This window comes from Acanthopagrus latus, chromosome 7 (genome assembly GCF_904848185.1).
Source record: "Acanthopagrus latus isolate v.2019 chromosome 7, fAcaLat1.1, whole genome shotgun sequence".
Taxonomy (NCBI): domain Eukaryota; kingdom Metazoa; phylum Chordata; class Actinopteri; order Spariformes; family Sparidae; genus Acanthopagrus; species Acanthopagrus latus.
In genome coordinates, this window is record NC_051045.1 from 3830789 (window position 1) to 3846014 (window position 15226).

Here is a 15226-nt window from a genome sequence, read left to right on the forward strand (position 1 = left end):
GAATTAACACAGCTGGAGTTGATGGTAAATGACAGCTGCTGACTCCCACCAGGGGCCCACCTTAGCAGGATAAAGGTATTTCAGAATGCTCTTTTTCCTCAGCACGTTTGAGGCTCCGTAATGAGCTTTGCCTGGCCACTCAGGTCCTCGGAGAGATGGGAGATCTCCTGTTGGCTCTTCACAGCACGCTGACAAGATATTACCACAAAATCAAATATAATTACAGGAACACGGCGGCACCATCTGCAGCAGAGCATCGTGGCTGTAGGTGTAGCTGTGGCTGAAGCTAACGACTATTTTCACTGTCGATTACTCTGTCGGTCATTACAAGTTGGAAAACCTGAGACACAGGATGACAATGTCAGTGGCCTCACCTTTTCTTACCTGAACGACTGCAGGTAATGATCCTTTTTCAAGTGGACTTAAGACATTTAAGAGGAGTTAAGTGAGAATAATTGGGTACACCAAATCTCTATTTATGTCTTCACAAATCTCTTTGATTAATATTTCATGAAAAGAGTGAAGAAATTTGACAAACAGCTCTGCAGTTAATGTAATCCTGTACTTGACCTTTTTACATTAGTTATGTCTAACCTGTAACAGAGGCAGCACACAGGCGGGTTTTAGACCAATAATAAGTGTTCAGGCTGTTCACTTCTCCTCGTTGGCGTGTCTCCGCAGACTTTGTAAACCTAAAAGCTGCCCACTCATAACGAGAAGCAATAATCCTAAGCGCTGACTGAGTCGTTGTTTTCCAGTGCCAACAGCAACGGCACCCATGTGTCCGCAGTTTAACTCGCAACGTTCTCCGTTATAGCTTTCTGTCGAACAGATACACTCAAAGTTCAGCTGGAATTGCGACCCGTTTTGCCAACGGCTTATTGGAGTGTGAGATGGAGATGGAGGAAAATGATACTCTCACACGGTGGAAATGTATTTTACGCTCGGATGAGTTCACAGAACTATTCAGTACATCTTTTTTAAACGAGACGATGATCTCCTTTAAAGAGGATCTTAGAGCTAAAAGTATTAACTCCTCCGGTGATTCTTTCATTGTCATATTCAGATATACTCTGGTGGTCGCTGCGATAAAATGTTGACCGTAAAATTTCTGCAAACCTGCTGTGTGTCATATACGTGCAGTGCGTGTCAAATCACCTTATCACCTGAATTTCATTTCTGAAGGTGGAGGGGATGGTGGAGTCACAGGTGTGCAGCTGTGTGACTGCAGGTTGAGACTGTTTCAACATTTGTAAATTTGAAACCAACAGTGGATATTTTCAGGAAACCTCGGGACGATTTCCAGCTCGAAAAACAGCTATTTCTTTGACGAGAAATCATGTTACAGGCAGCCAAACGGGGTGTTTTTAAGCTGAAACATGATCTCTTCCTCACCCTAACCAAGTGTATTCTGTGCCTAAACCTAACCAGACCATCGTCATTGAAATACACAAATTAGAATATTGAACCAAAACATGTCCACACATGGTGTGCTAAAACGTACATTTCCATCATTTACCCTGATGACTGGGTTGCTTTTCTTCTTAAGATACAACTGTTACAGAACAGAAACTAAAGATAATCTCCTTCACATAATTCAGATATACTCCTCTGCAAAGGTTTTTTTTATTGATTTTGTATTTCCAGCTTAAAGCCTGAAACGTGGCCCACCACTGTTTTTCTTTTTCTTTTTCAAGTCTCAGAGTCAAGTCCCGAAGCTTTCTGACAGACAGGGGGCATATTGTTGGTCGAGTTTGGTAAACATTGTTCATAACCCAGAAAAAAAATGTAATTTCATCTGCTTTTGATGAAACTTCCTCTCGCCCAGTGATAACGCTGCAGACTTGCTCCACAGATGCAATTATCCAGCTGGCCTTCTGACTTGAAGCAATACAGCAGAAGGAGAATGATGCCAGGTATTAGAAACATTAAAGTCAAAACAGCCTTCCTCTTGCTGGTCTAGTCCACAGATGGCACTGCTTTGAGGGATACTGAACAATAAGTGGAGTATCTGTATCTTTCCCCAGCTTGTTATTGTTGAGTTTGACGTTCCCAGAGAGTTTTCTTCTTGGATTAATTTCTGATTGTGTGCATGAATGGTTTGTAGATTTACCAAACCTCAGTTTTGGATACAGCCGGTCTCTTCTCCTGAATAATTCTCTTTTGTATTCAGCGAGGTAAATGCCAAAGTGACTGTGTGAATGGTAATGACATGGTTTTAATCATGGCTTGAATCCTCTACAGTGTTTAAAGCGGCAGCGAGATTATGTAAAATGTTTACATCGTAATATCTAGACGTAACAGAGCTGGATCACATCTAAGTAACAACAAAAATGAAGAGCCCTGAACTAAGCAGGCATCTGTCCGGTAAATGAAAGTTTCTAAATTCAATGACCTCGATGCAAGTGGCAGGTCTGTCCTATTAAAAGGTCTCCCCTCCCCGTCTTTGTCTCTGTGTAAACAGATCTTTAAAAGGCGATGAGGTTGCCTGGCTTGCGCTGCTTTATCTGCAAAGTTACGATTGTCTGGAGAAGATGACCCCGAGCAATCGATCTGTGATCCCTCATATGAAAACACACACACTCGCACACACACACGCACATTTTGTTCCACTCATCCTTTGGCCTTCTCAAAGGTTATTTCTGGCCATCTCGTGAGGGCTGCACACAAGGAGGAAACACGAAAATCCGACTTTTAGAGGGAACTAGTGCATCGATATCTAGATAAGGTTATGGCTTTTTAAAAGTACAAAACAAATCTGAGTGAAAAACATCTAAAATATGTAACTGCATAAAAAGATATCTGGACAATTACCTCGGCACATCTTTTTTTTTTTCTCTTTTTTTTGTTTTTACTGCCCAACCCTGCTATTTCTTGTCAGTTAGCAGAGGCCTGACTGTGTCAAATCAATGTCAAATTTAAATGTTAATAGAATCTTAAATTATTCACCAGGCAGTTGAGCCCATTTGAACTATTCCCTGGCTCCAAATGACATTCCCCCGTATAAATATATGACGGAGAAATGAGGGTCTGGCTGAACTCCAAGGTGTGTTTGACGGTGGGGACACAGAACTGTGTGATAATTATGGTCATCATCAGTAACATTATTTTATTATAACCGCTGTTATGAACTGACTGATTGTAAATGGATTATTGATGACTGTATAATAGTAGAAACAAATAGTGAAGTTCTTGCTACATAATGTAAATTCTAGGATGGGTTATTTCTTACAGGAACATGATGGTTTTAGTCACATGATGTATCATCACGTGAAATGATTTGTTTCCTCCATTTGTACCTGGCAGTGTGGCCCATGATCCAGTTCTCATTATATGTTCATGGGCCCGGTGCTGGTGACTGGTGAACGATGCTGATTGGACTTCATGTCCAGTTGGTCATCCTGACGTCTGCAGATGAAGTGATAGACTGACTGCTGTGATCAGCTGTTTCCTGGTTTTAAAACTCCCCGGCTGTGGGTTGCACAACAGTGCAGGTCATTGACACTTCCGCTCATCTCACGCAATTGCAAGCACATCGACGGCTCGGATTTACAGAGCAATGGAGGTGGAAATAAGTGTACCCTCCGAGGCGTCAAATGGGCGGACCAAAACAGACCCCCAGTTTACCGCCTGCTGTCTAAATCCACTGACCTAGCCCCAAAAATGTCAGCCAAATTGGGGTCAGTATAAAAACGGCTACTGTTTACTGTTTTCTGATTAGTGACTCAGAATCAAGACACCTCTAGACAACATAACATTTGTGAAGATTCTCTGTCTTCCAGTTCATTTTTGTTTCTTGAAGAAGCTCATCTAGGTTTCACAAAAAGAGCTAATGAACATAAAGAGCCGACGGGCTCTGAGATTGCATTTTGGCCGATGTGTTTCACATGTTTTGCTCTCCACACGGGCCGTTGAACTGCATCCACCCAAAAGACCTCTCAAACATGATTGCCGATACTACTTTGACTACAACCAGACCAAAAGTGGAAACCAGGACACTTGTCCCTTGCCTACAGAGTCTGCCATCATTTGAAGATAACTGTTTTTTTTTTAGATATTACTCTCGACCTCCTCCTTTCCTCCTCTTACAATGACAGCGCTTGAGTTTGACGATGACACAGCAACTTTCCCTCGCTGAAAAGTTTTGCTATTTGCTCCTGTGCTGTACGTGAGGATCCTTTCGGCTTACTAATGCACCCTGAAACTTTCTTTCAGAGTCGCATGATGACAACACTACAGGGCAGACTGCACCTTTTGCACATGTACCGTTGTCAAAATCTCCAGTAAGTACGACGAGGGCTTAAATCCCAATATCACAGTGACCTTTTGAGGTAGCGCCATTTTCATCGAAGCGTTATTTCCAAGGCTCCAGCGCCGTGTCTGTGGCGCCGTTACCCCGTGGTTCCCCATGTCAGTTAGCGTGTAAAATATAACGGTACAACTTATGCTCAGACTTAGTCAGGGAGCCGCAGCGGTAATAGACTGCAAAGCATTTTTGGATCTATCCAGTTTTTTTTTCACATGGAGGTCAGGGTCAGTGTGCTGGTGGATATTTCAGATGCATGGAGAACACAGCCTGTAACGAGTGGGGCGTTTTTTATTAGGATGAGAGAGACGATGAAATGTCATCGGTGAGGGACGGGCGGGCTGACGGATGTGGACAGTGAGTGGGCTGGTGGCATCATCTCAGAATATGATTTATTATTGCAGAGGAAAAAAAAAAAAAAAAGAAGAGCTGAAACTTTCACTGAATCACCGAGAAATCATTTATCACTTTTATTAGTCTCAAGTATTTGGTGTGCTATTCAGCCCGGAGCCATCCAAATAAACACGAGAGGAGGAAGTCTGAGAGATTGGACTCCTAATGGCGGCGGCAGAGAGGCAGATTCTGATACGTTCCAGATGTTTTATGATTAGACATAATGGCCTTGTTCAAATGGCAACCGAGGCTGTAGCCAGAAACTATTAAACTGTCTATTTGCGCCCATTTGCAGAACAATGTACTGCCCCGGAGAATACTAAACATCTATCACATAATTAGGGGGCCTGTGCGCCATATGTAAAGAGCAAGTCTCTCTGAAATCCTGAATGTAAGAAAATGACAGTGAATGGTCGCGGTAAACGGCGGCCGTCATTATTCTTACATCCATCTGCTCACATCACATAATCGCATCATTCGCCCGGCCCTCTAACAATAACACACAAGACAACCACCTGCTCGCGCTCACGCTATAGACATCTGCTGACGGAGAGACGACCGAGTAGAAGTTTTTTTAACCATTTGGCCGTGAAGGCGGGCCGTTCCATTGTTTTCCCTTGAATTGAGCAACAGCTTAATTCCACAGGGCAAAGCCATCACACCAGTGATCAGCCTTTAAGTGATGTACCGATGAGACGCAAACAAACAGTGACAAGTCCTTTGTAATTCATCAAACCTGTGCTTTGACTTACGGGATCTTTTCAGCCAGATGGTCTGAAACGCCTCGGCGCATGTCTGCGACTTTGTAATGCTCTGACAGGCTTGCATCCCCGTTTTATTTGTCTTGACCTTGACGGCGTTTTTTTTCTCTCCCCTACTGTTCCATATGCATGCTTTTATGAAACCACGTGTCACTCTTAATGCAGTTGGCGCGCTGTCGTGTCAACTTGATGCTTTAAAATATGTGACAAGCTTTGAGAACAACAAAGCCCCCGCACTTCAATCAAGGAAAATAAAACACACGCATACAGAAAGGCAGAAACACACGCATGCGGTCTCGCGCGATCCTCCGTCGATGCACAGGATGTATAAAAATAGACAGAGGTGGGGTGTCACACAAAGATTGTCACATTTAGCTTGATGAGACACGGCGGCAATAGCCAGTGTGCGGTTTTGCCTCCCTGCGGCACACTCATTTAATGGACGACACTCGACAGCGGACGGCCAAATATTAGTTTTCTCCATCTCCCTCAGTACATAACTAGAGGGGGTTCCCACTCCCCCCTCCTCCCCGTCTACCTCCCTCACCCCCAAATTGCTCCTGTGCTCATTACCTCTGCAGGATTGATGTTTTCTTTTCATAAAGCACCAAGCTGCTATCCCACGGATTTAGAATTAATAAAATATGAAGGACATTAATATTCCCCGAGTTCACATTTTGCTATTATTGCAGAGGTGCTAGCGAAGCCCCCGACTCGCCCGGCCTGTCAATCACCCCGCAGGTACGCCGCTGCCTCTCTGCCCCAGTCAGGCTGGAGGTGAGCGCCGCTGACAGACTTCAAGCAGCTTCCTCAAGGGCATTAAAGGGCAGGTTATGACACAGGCAGTGCATGTCTCTGCATTTAGGGCCTACTTGTGTTTAATGGAAACCGTGTTCAGAGGGACTGAGGATTACGTTTTTGTCTTTGATGATTTCTGTTGATATGGTTTGTTTGAACTGTCAAAACACTGATAGCTCTGTGATTTTTTTTTTTTTAACTGTAGACGAGCAAAATGTCATTTACTGCAACACAAAACACAGAAAAAGCTCCAAACTGTCCTGCTTAACTCAGAGAAGACTCGTAATTAGAGATGCACACGTACTTTAGCACTAGTTAGATTTATGACATATTGTTTCTAATTGAAACAGATCTAACATATTGCACATGACGATACAGGTTGACTTTGAAAGCAGCTTATTACGACAGCTTATCCCTTTAAGTGGCCATAGTCATTATTGCAGGAGAAAAGGAGGAAGGCATTTACACTTTTACATAAATAATTTCTTGTTACTTTTCCTTTAGTAGTTCATAAATGACAACTACAATCACCTTCCTTCCTCTGATCTACGCGATCTTTGGTTGTGTCCCATGTGAAAACAAAGTCTAATGCGTTAAGGTAAGGGCACGCACGTAACGTAACTGAAGTTACATCTAGATTAGAGTTGTTATTTCAACCCATACTACAGTGATTTTCTAAACCTAACCTTGGCGTTTCCTTGCCTAATCACAGCCAATCTGCCAACATATTCCAAAGGTCCATTACGCCCGGCATTGTTCAGGTTGTTTTAGGACCAGATATACATGTCGTGTTGAGAGTCAGTGGCAGACGGCCTGTTCAGTTGTTTTGGTATGAGGATGTGTTGGAAGCATTTCTGTAATTTCACTTAAATAGGCTTGTTTTTGCAGGAATGTGCTGAATATACTACAGCAGAGTTTGACTGTAAAACAAGTGGAACAGACGATTAATTTGAACCTTAAGTTCAGACTGTTTTTCTGTTTGTTTACAACAAAACCTCTCACATATCAGCTACCAAAATGCTGCGCTGAAGTACACTGTATTTAATATCCGTCTAACTGGATAAACCGTAACAGTGTCAACAGGAACGCATCAGGGACATGTAACCTAAGAACAACAAGTCAAATGTGCAGCAATCGGTTTTTAACATGACAGCAGGTGACGTAGTGATTAATTAACAAAAGCATACAGTACTATCAGTGGACATTCGTAACCTTTTCCATTTACATTCTCTATAATTTCGGTTCCTTATCGTTGGAAATACCACATCTTTAATCATCCCTTCCAGGCAGGAATAGCGTTGTGTTTTCTATAAGGGAGAAAGACAGAGACAGATGGAATTCATATGCTACCTGCTTCTCCTCAGAGATTTGATGGGACTCGTATTGATCACGGTGAAGCCGTGGTAGCTGTGAGTAGGTGGAGGTACATCCACCTGACGGCGTCGACTCTGCAGGTCTTTATTTTAAATATATTTCCGCTTCCCTGTGTAGAAAATAAACATAGAATCAGTTCAGGAGGGGTAGTTGGGTCTATTTTGAGGTGCTGAGACGGGGGCATGTTTTTTTTAAACGCTAACCGAGCTTATTAACATATTTGTAATTTTGCAGCATTTAGCGGCACTTTCCCTCCGTGGCTCTGCTGCTTTTAATGCCCTCCCTGTAACACCTCGTCCCTTTCTCCCTTTCACATGAACATTTGTTTTTTCTTCACGTGCGCACCACTCACCGACTGTGCATGTGTTTGTGCGTATGTGCGTGCATCCGGTCGTGTGTGTGTGTGACCGCCGGGTTAAAAGCAGTTAGTGGTTCTGAGTGACTGTAGCAGCCCTGTGTTGTTTTTCCGCTTTGATTTCATTTTGCGTTTTGAACAGCGGAGAACTCCTGGTGCTTCTGATGGCCGGTCCGGGCTTGCTTTTTTCTTTTTTTTTTTTTTTAGCATCTACAAATTAGATTTTAAAAAAAAAAGAAAAAGAAAAAAGGGATTGCCTTATTCAAATAGGACCGGATGAACCGCACAAAGGGAACACAGCTACTGCATTTCAATGTCGCCATAGCTGCACAGAAAATAATGATGAATTAGAGTTGGCTGATAATCTCTCCCGTCCCCTTTATTATTGTGATTCCTCCCGATGTTTCCTTTTTTTTTTTTAAAAGCCTTAAAAAACGTAATGTTGTTTATTTGAAAAGCTTTTTTCTGTGTTTCTCGTCATTTAGCTGGCACGCTGGACAACAAAGCGGCATGCAGAGAGACGTGCACGTATAGAATAGTCTGATTGCCTCGTCGTCCTTTCTCTCTCGTCGCAGCACAGGTTGTCCGGCGCTGTGGCTCTAGGTGGGGTTTGTCTGACAGTCTTTAAACATGACAGATAAGAGAGAATAATTAATTTATCAGAGCAGGCCAGGCTTTAATCCCTGGTGTCCTGGTGATAAGGGAAGGTTTCTTCTCCCCTGATCCCGCCGCCGATAGGTTCTTTTTTTTTTTTTTTCCCTCTGCGCCTTCCCGTTAATAAGCCTGTCAAAGAGGCGCACGACTCTGGGCTCTGTCCTGTACAGGTTATCTCGCCGCCACACGTTCCCATCTCCTCCCTGACAGCCGACAGCAACCGGGTCGCTGGGCCTTTGAAACCCTGGGAGAGCAGGGCCTGTGGGCGTCTCTCTGAGGCGGCCCTGTCATTTAAACCAGCTAATTCAAACATCAGGTGGGTCCGAAAACCCCCACGGGAGGACACGGGAGAGAAGAGAACGCAGTGCTGACAGACCGATGGACAGACCACACTCTCGCCAAAAGCTGAACTTTAATAATTCTCTTTTAAGGGAAATATAAACTCAGACATGTTTAGTGCAGAGCCTCGCCCCCTGCCCTCCTTTCATACAGTTTCTTCTACCTGTCTACCTCCTACCTGTCTCTCTGTCTGTCTCTTAGCCCTTCGTGAAAATCGATTGGTTGCGCGCGAGATGAAATATAAATGAACGTTTTTTTTTTTTCATCCTGCTGTAGTATGAAGTGTTGCGTCTGGATGGTGGAATGATGAGATCTGTGTCGGCGCCGTTTCTGACAGGAAAAGCGGTAACGGTCTGGCATCAGACTGTAGCTTTGGATTGATGGAATTTAACAGTATGTGCAGAGTAAGCAGCTTCACTTTGAATAACTCAAAAAATACTGAAGCGTAAACTGCTGTTTATCCCGGAAGAGCTGTCTCCTAAAAGTCTTTGCCACTCTACATAAAAAATGAGGGATATTTCCTCCTTAATGCTAAGCCGTTCAGATGAGTAAAGGCAAACAATTGAAGCTAAGTCTCGAGGATGTACTGTAAATACAAGCCGCATTATAGATGCAACAATGATAGCGGCTCGTTTAGTTATTTTTTAATTTGGAGGCTGAGTGAGCGAGTAGGACGGGTGCGTATCTCGGGGGAAGCAGCGGGATGTCGGCGGCGTGGCGGCGTGCGCGGTGGCCTTCGCCGCGCTGTGGTCCTTCATCATTTCCCTAAAGCCTCACCTATTTTGCAGGCTGACTGCATACATTATCATATTTAATGCGGGGTCATGAAAAGCACAAAGAATGTTGCACTGCTCAGGAGAATTTGTGCCCATTCGTGTGTGTGTGTGTGCAGGCATATGTGTGTGTGTGTTAAGCACCAGTTGTGTGTACACTGCGTATAAGAAATTGGGCGATTATTATGGCGGTTAAAAAATCTGAGCCTGAAGCGTCTCGGCTCATCATATTTCTGACCATATGATGTGCGATTTTTAAATGTGCTCTTTGATACCGTGTTGCGTTATTGATCTTGTCTACCCGGCTTCTTTATGGTTGAACCAGTCGACCAGTTTACACACAACAATCACGCCAAGGTCAGTTCTGAATGATTCACTTTGTGTCCTCGCTCTGCCGGTCTGTCTCTGTCTATTCGTCTGTCTTCTGGCTAACTGGAGCACTTCAGCTTTTTCGATCTGTCCAGCCCTGAAAACTTAAAAAAAAAAGGAAAAAAAACATTTAGCCAATGCTGCTCCTTATCTCTCTTGCTCTTCTAATCTCCTGTGAGCTGCAGGAGTGGAGGCAGAGGGGCTGTCATTGTCCAGGGATGTGAACCTGCAACCTTTTCAATTTCACCCCGCGCTTCAAAGCCCTTCCGCCTGGACGATCTCACGTCCTGGACAAAGGTGCCATTTGCTTTTCATTTCCTCCACGATAAGAGAGGAAGGAAAAAGTATTGTATATTGTAATGCTCCCTCACCTTTCTGACATCAGCAAAATTGAGGTGCAGGGGAAAGATCAATACAAATTAAAAGTAAATACAAAAAAAAAGGCAGTGGAGGAGAGGAGCTACATTACCATGTTTGGAAATCCATTTGCCCGGGCGTCTTTCAGCCGCAGCTGCTTTGTTTGTCCGAGAAAAGGGTGAGGACGGAATTGGAAAGTTAAGCTGAGAACTTTCATTGATATCCTTTTTCGTGGTAATTACATTTAAAGTGAAATTCGTTTGGATTGTTTTGTCCGTGTTCCCATTCACACGTTCGGCTCTGTCTGCCACCAGAAAGCAGCTGGATTCACCAGGAAACTGTGATGTCATTCGTCATCTGGACTGGTTTAACTGGGGTCCCAGCTGTGTGGTCAATGTGGTGGAGAAACAGTGTTTCTACACACACTGCTTTCATTTTTTTGCCTCTGTGCAATGAGCCACTGTTTCAGTTTCAGCTCCCAGTCTTGATTTATTGCAGCATCCTTGTTTCTCCCAACTGGACTTTCGACTATCCGCCATTTCACTTTCCTCTCCTGGCATCTTTTTTCTCCTCTCCCCTGCTGCATTAGAGGGGAGCCTGCAACGTGTTATTCTGTCATTATAGCGACAATATCTACACAACATTAAGCAAATTACATCTGGCTGGCAGCATGTTCCAGCGTCTAAGCACACCTCACGGCGTGGCAGGTGGCCTTGCATCGATCAAGTGCAGCGCTGCCAAGATTGGTCGGCGGAATGAGGAAAATGGCTGCACATGGTAATTGTGTTTCTCCTCTCACTATTCCGTTTCTCTAACCGTCCTGCATTTCCATAGGAATGGCTGGATGATGTTGAGCATATCCACAGGGGTGGAGACTTATAGAGAAAGTCAAGATGCGGCTGTTTATATGAACACAAACACACACACACATTTTGGTTACAGCTTCTCCAGGTGTGGATGTGGAGGTTCAGCAATAAAACACTGAAAGAGGATATAAATGTTCAATCTGCATAAACCCTAAAGTAACTGCATAATCTGTGTATTCAGGAAACATATATTCTGTGTGTGGGGATATTACCTGCTGCGTGGAGCTTAACAAAAACTAGCCTTTAAAAAAAGGAATGGATCCATAAAGAAAAGGTCCGCGGTGTGCAATTTCAAATACAATTCCCTGCCTCCGATCATTAGAGCAGTAATGGTCAAGGTTTGGGCACAAAGTAAGGCCGGCTAACACATTGGCATCTACTGCCTGCATCCATCAATGTGACTCTAACTCATTCTCAGCCCAGTATCTCACAGAGTTACAGCCATTTTTCAGACAAATCTACAGCCCACGTTTTAAATGTGCAGCACAGGAAGTAATGTGTGGAGGTGGATACTGAGGGAGTGGGGTAGTAGTGGGAACAGGAGTTTCCTCTCTGCAACCAACTTGCAACCTTTCCCTTAACCATCGTGTTTAAGTTGTCCAACCCAAAACCATAATTTATTGCTTAAACCACCTAAATGCTTCAAAGCTAATGCAGTTTCCTTTGAACAAATATTTGTCTAACAGTTTAGTGTTACTGCTGTACGTGTTCCCCGTGCTTCTTGTCCCTTTTCCCTCCTGTCTGTCCTTTCTTTCTCGACCCAGGTGTGCTCCAGCTTGATTGTGTAATTAGGTGCACCTGGTCTGGTGGAGGTGCTTAAAGACTTCTCTGGCAGCGTCAGAAAACAGACTTCAGAGGGATTTTAAAGGTGTTTTTTGTGGTTGATTTAGGTCAGTGATTGAGTTTTGTTCGCCCCATAGAGCTGCCTAAGGGTGGGTGGAACATTTTAAATAGTGTAATGTCAGAACTGGACTATATTATCAACAGAATGTGAAGGAATACTGAGATACTAGCCCTCAAGAGTCCTTAGTGAGTCCCTGTAGCGTCCGGTCTTCCCTCAGTGAGACGATGAAAGAAGTCAGGCTGCACCGAGGACGTAGTCTAACCTCTGGTCAGTCATGTTGAAGAGGAAAGGTATCTAATCAATTCAACTGTACCAAGAAGTATCCAGATCCTTACAATGTCTAAAATGCCTTAAATTAAATTTCTTTTGCAATTTTTTAAGGCAATAAAGTCATTAAATAAAACCTCCCAGTGAACCTACTACTATCTTTTTACTTTATGCATACCTGTTGGCAAAATGTAGATGAACCTCACTCACTCATATAATCATATTGATTCAAGAAACCTACTTCTGCACAGGTCCTAATACACATACAATTATTCTTAACTGTAATGCTCGAGGAAAAATATGATTTGTCCAAACACTGGTCAAAAATAATCTTGAAGGCCTCAAGTTCACGTCTGATACCTGTAGATACCCTGTAAATGCAACAATGGCCCAAGTGCTTAGCAACCAACCATTACCACCAGCACCACCAGCACCACCGTCACCTGCTAGGAACAACATTAAGGGTTAAGGTATGGAGGCGATTTACAGCAGCTCTGACCAGGATTATTATTCCAGGTACGAGAAGATGCAGCAAGTGGTGACGTAAAGTGGAAGGACAGCGACAGCAGGTGAAAATGGCATGTAGCGCTGGAATATTTTCACATCTTACTGTGCGTTGGTGACTTATTATCAATAAATCTGACATGATTTGACCACTGTTTTGGTGAGTTTCGAGTTTTATGATGAGTAGACAATTAAGGTTGCTTTGTTTGGTAACAAGACGTTAACAGTGGTGTAGCTTTCAACTGCTTAGCATGAACTCACAATATTTATTCTGTATAGTGGACGGCTAGTAACGCTAACGGTGGCTAGGAAATACCTTTCCATGTTTCTTACAGTTGCAGTGGACACCTCAACCTTCTGGTGATATCTCGAGCCCAGCGAAAATAAATTGGACAGGCGGATGATTCCTGAATTGATAAACGGTGACTTTGTGTCAAATACCAGTCCAGTGACTCCACCAGCTGTGTCAAGCAATAGCAAGACGCTATCAACAAATGAATTGCGTCTTGTCCACTAACTTTGCCCGCTGCTCACTTGCTTCCATGACGAGCACCCTGGGAGACTCGGTGGCATTTCCACTGTTATTGCTTCTGTATATGTGAGCGGAGCCGAGGGATTACCATCAGTACAAATTAAAAACAAATACAGGATGCGGGCGGGGAAACAGAAGGCTAAGATCTGGATCTATTACGCTCTGATTTATGGACCACTGATCCATAGCGGGTCGGGTCAGTGAGCTAGTGAGTGTGCATTCTAGCAGCCTCATTGCAAACTCACCTGCCAGTCAATAACCTATTTAATTTAATGTCACAGCCTATACCGGCAAAGCATATTGACAAGCTGCAGAATACACCATCAAGAGGCCCCCAGCTGCAAGTGTCAGATAAACTGCATTTAGAAAAAATTCAATCTTGCTTCCACCGATGCCCCTGAGTCCTTATAAATTATTGAAGCCCCCCCCACACACACATACAATAAAGTATAGGGAGAAACTCATAGCTGAGGAGCTAATGTCAGTGATTGGGGGGAGGTGATCAGTTGTTGCAAAGGCAAGCTGGTATTCCCACATCGCAAGTCCACCTGCTCTCAGAGGTGAGACAGTCACTAACTGGCCTTTATGAATCTTTCAGAGGCGCAAAGAAGAGGAGAGATGGCATTTCAACATTTAATAAAGGTGTCATTCCTCAAGTGTAATGCTACATATATATGCTGCGCCGTAGATTGACTCTTAAAGTGTGGTCTCTTTTGCCTTTTTGAAAACTTGATTCACCTCAAGGTAAATATTGAAGACAAATCAAAGTGCAGGATGAGATTGGCGGCAGCTCTGTCTGAACTCGCTTTCTTACTTATTCAAATGTCGGCGTACCCACCGAACGATGCATTCTTGTGCACGTGTCTCAAAGATTCTGTTGCTTGGATGACATCTGAAGGTGACTTCCTCCACAAGTCTACAGTTTTGATGCCTCTGTCCTGTCGCAGTCAATAAGCCATTTAATCTCGGTGCTCAGCCGAGTCGATGCAGCCGATGTCGTGTCCGGGGCTTATGGTAGACAAGACAAGGGTTCTGCCCAGACCTGATAAACCATTCATTTCCTTGAGCTCCTTTGTCTTCCATTCGGTTCAGAGAAAAGAGCTCTTGGCCTATTTCAATCATGGATGCCTCCCTTTAATGAGCTGCTTTAATCCTTAGCAGCGAGCGCAGCTTGCCTTTCAGCATGACAAAAAATGAACTAGATTAGAGGATTACTCACATTTATGTATTCATGTACTAATTTATGAACACAAGCCATTCTAGGAATCCCACGGAAGAGAAAGAGAGCTGATGTCTGTTTTAATGTTCGTATCAAAAGCCTGTGTTGCACAAACTGACATTACTAATATGGGTGATTCATCCCTTTGGGATTATCAGCAGCTGTGTGTACCTTTTGTTTTCATGTTCGTGTTGTTGATGAAATGAAAAACGAGTCTTTTAACTGTTTTAACTATTCAGATTGACTACAATGAAGCCTGTTATTAAAGGTGTAATTTGTAACATAAGGCCAGAATTCGAATGTAGCTCTTAAAATACAGGCGGCAGCGCAACCTCTAACTGCTTCTCACCATGGACTTGATCTGTTGCTATATTTGGCTGTAGGTAGCTGCCGTTAGTAATTAGCACAATTAGCTGTGGAGCTAAGAGGCCTCACACGGGGGGGAGTCACTGCAGGAGGCTGAGCTCAGCAGCCTGCCAGTGATCACAGCAGCTGTGACCAGAGTAAGTCAGTTT